General features: G+C 39.7%; 1 long non-coding RNA gene across 1 annotated transcript; it reads left to right on the top strand.

The window, feature by feature from the left end:
* The first annotated feature begins 541 nt into the window (after positions 1 to 541).
* On the top strand, positions 542 to 5,754 carry LOC123485868. Its single transcript, XR_006659170.1, has 3 exons — positions 542 to 829; positions 1,065 to 1,235; positions 5,610 to 5,754. It is a non-coding gene; the product is annotated as an uncharacterized LOC123485868 (long non-coding RNA).
* The last annotated feature ends 165 nt before the right edge of the window (positions 5,755 to 5,919 follow it).

Genomic DNA, 5,919 nt, shown 5'->3' on the forward strand with positions numbered 1-5,919 from the left:
TTTGCAGTTTTATAGCTAATCTCATGCTGTTCTACACATTTTGCCATGGCGCCTAGGCAAAGAGCTCCTGTATATTTTCTATTAAATTTCTAACACACTGGCCCATTCCCCCCCTTGAGACCCCCACAACAGCCTTTTTTTTTCTCGAGGCCCCACACCAGCCCATTTTATTCCTTGAGGACCCCATTATTAGCCAGATAATGATCATTTTGCAAAAATAAAACAAAAAAGTTAGACAGGCCCACTAGGCTAAAAATGGACTTTCCCTTCTGGCATTTGACAGAAATGCCAGATGGGCAGTCTGCCCCTGTGTCCTCTAGTGCGAGTTATGTTTTGCCCTGTCCAAGAGAAAAGTTGGAGAACTTTTTGCGACATGCTGACTAGAGGTCTGTCAACCAATTAGATACAAGCAACGGTGTTCTTCCTGCCTCAATGCCCTCCCGCTCAACACGTACATCTGCCCAATCGAAAGTATGAACTGAAATTTTAGGCTCTAGTGAAAAATAACACATGACAGTCTATAAAGGAAGTAGGTCTATAAAGGAAGTAGGTCTACATAGTGCCTCTTCTTCGCCCATATTGGATACAGGTGTTGTTTACAGTATCAATAATAAAGCTAGAAAATGACATGTAGTAGCCTAGGCTGGAATTAATTAAGTCAACCTCGCCAGTGAGCTTATCTTCGAGGTCAGCACTCATACAATGATTAGCTAACTTCGGATGTTTACAGAGGGGTGAAAGAGCACTTGTAAATTTGTCCGATGAACTCTCAAACTGGTGAAAGAGACTGGGTATATTCAACTGAAATTGGAAATACTTGCATTATCTGGTAATTACCTAATTACTTAATTTTTTCTCCACTTTGAATTGTCATAATTGAATATATTGAACTTTGGAATGTTGGCAGTGGTTTCGTGCGTAAATGTCATTTAGCCAACCTGTCAAAACATTTGAGGTGGGTATATAGACTGTGTAGATAGTATACATACTGTAGGCCTAGCGTTGTTTGATAACTATTTGTAAATAGCATATTACTCTAAATCATTTTACTTTTTCAACTTCAGTAATGGACCCATTTGACGCCACCTCTCCGCGCAAGGTTCTGGAGCGAGTCTCTACTCTGCTGGGATGCAGCCCGACATCGAATGAAGTAGCCACATATCTAGACAATCACGACGAACTAAAGCACCTACGTGAACAGTTTCTATTACCCAAAGTTGCAGAACTCCCTCCTTGTAAGTGAAATGGCAAGCAGGCTTTTTATGCTTTTTAATGTTATGCAGGCTTTTTATGCACTGGCTAGTTGCTTCTCCATCTCCCCATAGCAGTCTGTGGAGTGTCATCATGTTATTATCTAATGTGCCGGAAAACCTCTGGCACTTACTAACTTGTGGTCAGAGTTTTTCTGGGTACAATGAGCCTTGCTTGTCCCACGTTAGTTGAAAGAATGGGCTGCTGTATAGTCACTATGGGGAGCTCTTTCTAGAGCACCCAGTTAAATTGTGCATAAGAGCATTTTTTAAATCTTTAAATGTTTAAACTAGTGATAAATATGCTGTATGTGATTATTGAAAGCATCTGTGTGTTTGCTTAATTTACTATCATCCTAAATTAAGATGTTTAATTATTTTGCCATATCTAATTAATGTATAGTACGCTACTTTCCATGATGTGGAAAGCTACATTACACAAGCTGACGTTTTGACCACATCGAATTGGAGGGAATTCCACATGCTTTTTACCTCAGATTGGTGATGTTAGTATAACAGTTTATAGTCAACATGATGACACAAAATCAATTGCTTAAAACATATCAATATCTTTAGTTTTGTACTGTTGATTTTGTCATAGGCACTGGGGGTCGCCGGACAAAGGACGCAGCTATCATTTCTTTTTCTCAAATTGCACGGATAATTCGGGGAGGTCTCAATATGGGGCGGTCTCAGTATAAATCGCTGGCCACACACCTATACACTGATTTGACAGTCAAACTATCACGTAAATAACAGCAAACCGTTGTCACTGTTGATATCCTATGGCGGGTCATGATTTGTTTCCTTTTCCGTGATGGCAGCCTCCCGAAATCAACATCCGCCATTCCAAAACATAGACATAAGCCTTCTACAAGTTATCTAACCAACTATGTATAGGTTATTAAAGTTTCCATGTGGCCTTTGAGTCGTGTTAGTTTAAACAGTGCTACACCCCAAATGTTTGCCAGCTGTTCTATTGATTTCAGTGTTGCATTACACTTACCACGTTGGCAACCCACTTGAAACAAAATGCAACACTTCAAAATGTAGCTAGCTGTTTTCTACAAATTGTCCTCTAACCAGTGATGTACACATTATTCCCATATTCTGTGTGTTTTTTAGCTGTGTTAGTTTTAACAGGACATGCAAGCTCATCTACCCCTCTCGCGCAAATAATTTAAACGTGATAATCGATAGGAGTGATTGACAAAACAGTGTTGCGGTTTCTCTTTCTGTTTTGGTGACCCCTGTATCAAAATTCAACATTCCAAAATGTAGCTGACTGTACTGCAGGTTGTCCTCTAAGCAGTGATGTAAAAATATTTATAGTTTCCATGGGTTTTTGAGTTGTGGTAGTTTCAACACTGGCCCACTCTTCCATGCCGATTTGCTTTGACTCAGCAACATTTGTGGGTTTTCAAGCATGATCTGCTCGTTTCAAGTCCTACCACAACATCTCAATTGGGATTAGGTCTGGACTTTGACTAGGTCATTCCAAAACTTCAAATGTGTTGCTTTTTAGCCATTTTCATGCAGACTTGATTGTGTGTTTTGGTTCATTGTCTTGCTGCATGACCCAGCACTGTGGAATGCAGTGTTCGGTTTTCACCAGGCATAATGGGACCCATGTCGTCCAAAAAGTTATACTTTTGACTCATCTGTCCATAGAACATTCTTCCAAGAGTCTTGATGATCATCGAGGTGCTTCCAGGTGCTTTTTGGCAAACTTGAGTCAACTTTTTGGACAAGATGGTACCCATGGACACTTACAGAGTGAAATTGAGTCTTAAAATGTAGTATAAAGAGTACAATTGAGTGTTGAGAAATATTTTATTAAGTTATTAAAAGTGACATTTACAGTGGGGAAAAAAAGTATTTAGTCAGCCACCAATTGTGCAAGTTCTCCCACTTAAAAAGATGAGAGAGGCCTGTAATTTTCATCATAGGTACACGTCAACTATGACAGACAAATTGAGAAAAGAAAATCCAGAAAATCACATTGTAGGATTTTTAATGAATTTATTTGCAAATTATGGTGGAAAATAAGTATTTGGTCACCTACAAACAAGCAAGATTTCTGGCTCTCACAGACCTGTAGCTTCTTCTTTAAGAGGCTCCTCTGTCCTCCACTCGTTACCTGTATTAATGGTACCTGTTTGAACTTGTTTTCAGTATAAAAGACACCTGTCCACAACCTCAAACAGTCACACTCCAAACTCCACTATGACCAAGACCAAAGAGCTGTCAAATGACACCAGAAACAAAATTGTAGACCTGCACCAGGCTGGGAAGACTGACTCTGTAATAGGTAAGCAGCTTGGTTTGAAGAAATCAACTGTGGGAGCAATTATTAGGAAATGGAAGACATTCAAGACCACTGATAATCTCCCTCGATCTGGGGCTCCACGCAAGATCTCACCCCGTGGGGTCAAAATGATCACAAGAACGGTGAGCAAAATCCCAGAACTACACGTGGGGACCTAGTGAATGACCTGCAGAGAGCTGGGACCAAAGTAACAAAGCCTAACATCAGTAACACACTACGCCGCCAGGGACTCAAATCCTGCAGTGCTAGACGTGTCCCCCTGCTTAAGCCAGTACATGTCCAGGCCCGTCTGAAGTTTTCTAGAGTGCATCCAGAAGAGGATTGGGAGAATGTCATATGGTCAGATGAAACCAAAATATAACTTTTTGGTAAAAACTCAACTCGTCGTGTTTGGAGGACAAAGAATGCTGAGTTGCATCCAAAGAACACCATACCTACTGTGAAGCATGGGAGTGAAAACATCATACTTTGGGGCTGTTTTTCTGCAAAGGGACCAGGACGACTGATCCGTGTAAAGGAAAGAATGAATGGGGCCATGTATCGTGAGATTTTGAGTGAAAACCTCCTTCCATCAGCAAGGGCATTGAAGATGAAACGTGGCTGGGTCTTTCAGCATGACAATGATCCCAAACACACCGCCTGGCCAACGAAGGAGTGGCTTCGTAAGAAGCATTTCAAGGTCCTGGAGTCTCCAGATCTCAACCCCATAGAAAATCTTTGGAGGGGAGTTGAAAGTCCGTGTTGCCCAGCGACAGCCCCAAAACATCACTGCTCTAGAGGAGATCTGCATGGAGGAATGGGCCAAAATACCAGCAGCAGTGTGTGAAAACCTTGTGAAGACTTACAGAAAACGTTTGACCTGTGTCATTGCCAACAAAGGGTATATAACAAAGTATTGAGAAACTTTTGTTATTGACCAAATACTTATTTTCCACCATAATTTGCAAATAAATTCATAAAAAATCCTACAATGTGATTTTCTCGATTTTTTTTCCTCATTTTGTCTGTCATAGTTGACGTGTACCTATGATGAAAATTACAGACCTCTCTCATCTTTTTAAGTGGGAGAACTTGCACAATTGGTGGCTGACTAAATACTTTTTTTCCCCACTGTATGTACCCTGATCAACTGCCATGTTTTCAACCTGTCAGGCCAAGGAGTTATTGAGTGTAAGGGGCCAATTACTTTTTCACACAGGGGAATTGGGTGTTGCATAACTTTGTTAATTAAATAAATAAAATAAGTATATATTTTTTGTTATTTGTAAACTCAGGTTCCCTTTATCTTTATATTAGATTTTGGTGGAAGATCTGATAACATTCAGTATCAAAAATATGCAAAAATAGAGACAATCAAAAAAGGGGGCAAATACTTTTTCACAGCACTGTATGTGTAGATAGATAGTACATTATATGCTTAGGTTTTCAATATATCACAAACTGTTTCTGCATATTGGTTATTGATTTGGACACTTTTGACATTGGGCTATTTATCAATGTCTTGTCAACAAGAAGCAGCGACATCATCATTTTCAACTTAAGTTTTAGGAATATAAATGGAACTTTCAACATTAATTTCCAATGGTATTGTACTTAATCAGGTGAATGAGTCCAAAAACGTGCTGTGATTTGATTTATTTTGATGAGACTGTGTACCAGAAATCACCAAAATGGTTTTGCCCTGCCTATAGGTCTACAAGATCCTACATATAGTGAGGAAATTACCTGCCTGGTCAGATATAATGTGGTCGGAAAATATTGCAGCTGGGATATGTATTATAGCTGGAAGAGAGTGATTCTCACAACATATGGGTTGAGCTGAAAAAAGGAAATGTTAGAATAATGTGACTAAGCACTTTCATTTAGCTAAGTGTTTGAAAGTTGAATCATTTTAATGACATATTCTTCAACTGTAAAACAAAGCATCTTTCTGGGGCCAAGAAGTATGCCATGATTTGAACAATGCAGGGAAGCTTCTTAGTAAAAATGTGTGGATTGATTATGCTAATGCTCTGTTAATGTTACCCTAGCTGACCTTACGCTTGTGGATGGCACCAAGCAATGCATTTACTTTGTGGGGAACTCACTTGGCCTCCAGCCCAAAATGGCCAAGAAGTACATCGACGAGGAGTTGGATAAATGGGCTAAAACGTAAGTTGTTCCCCCAACGTTTCCCTCAATGTCCGCTTTATGACACTGAATCAGCTCAGCTAATGTTTTAGTGAACTATTTAAAGTACAGTAATGGTGTGGATGAAATGTCCCCCATGAACCTTTCTCTTTGAAAATAATTGTCCTAACTTTTATCTGTGGAATTTGTATCCTATCCATGTAGCTGTGA

The sequence above is a fragment of the Coregonus clupeaformis genome, unplaced genomic scaffold, assembly GCF_020615455.1.
Source record: "Coregonus clupeaformis isolate EN_2021a unplaced genomic scaffold, ASM2061545v1 scaf0878, whole genome shotgun sequence".
In the NCBI taxonomy this organism is placed as follows: Eukaryota; Metazoa; Chordata; class Actinopteri; order Salmoniformes; family Salmonidae; genus Coregonus; species Coregonus clupeaformis.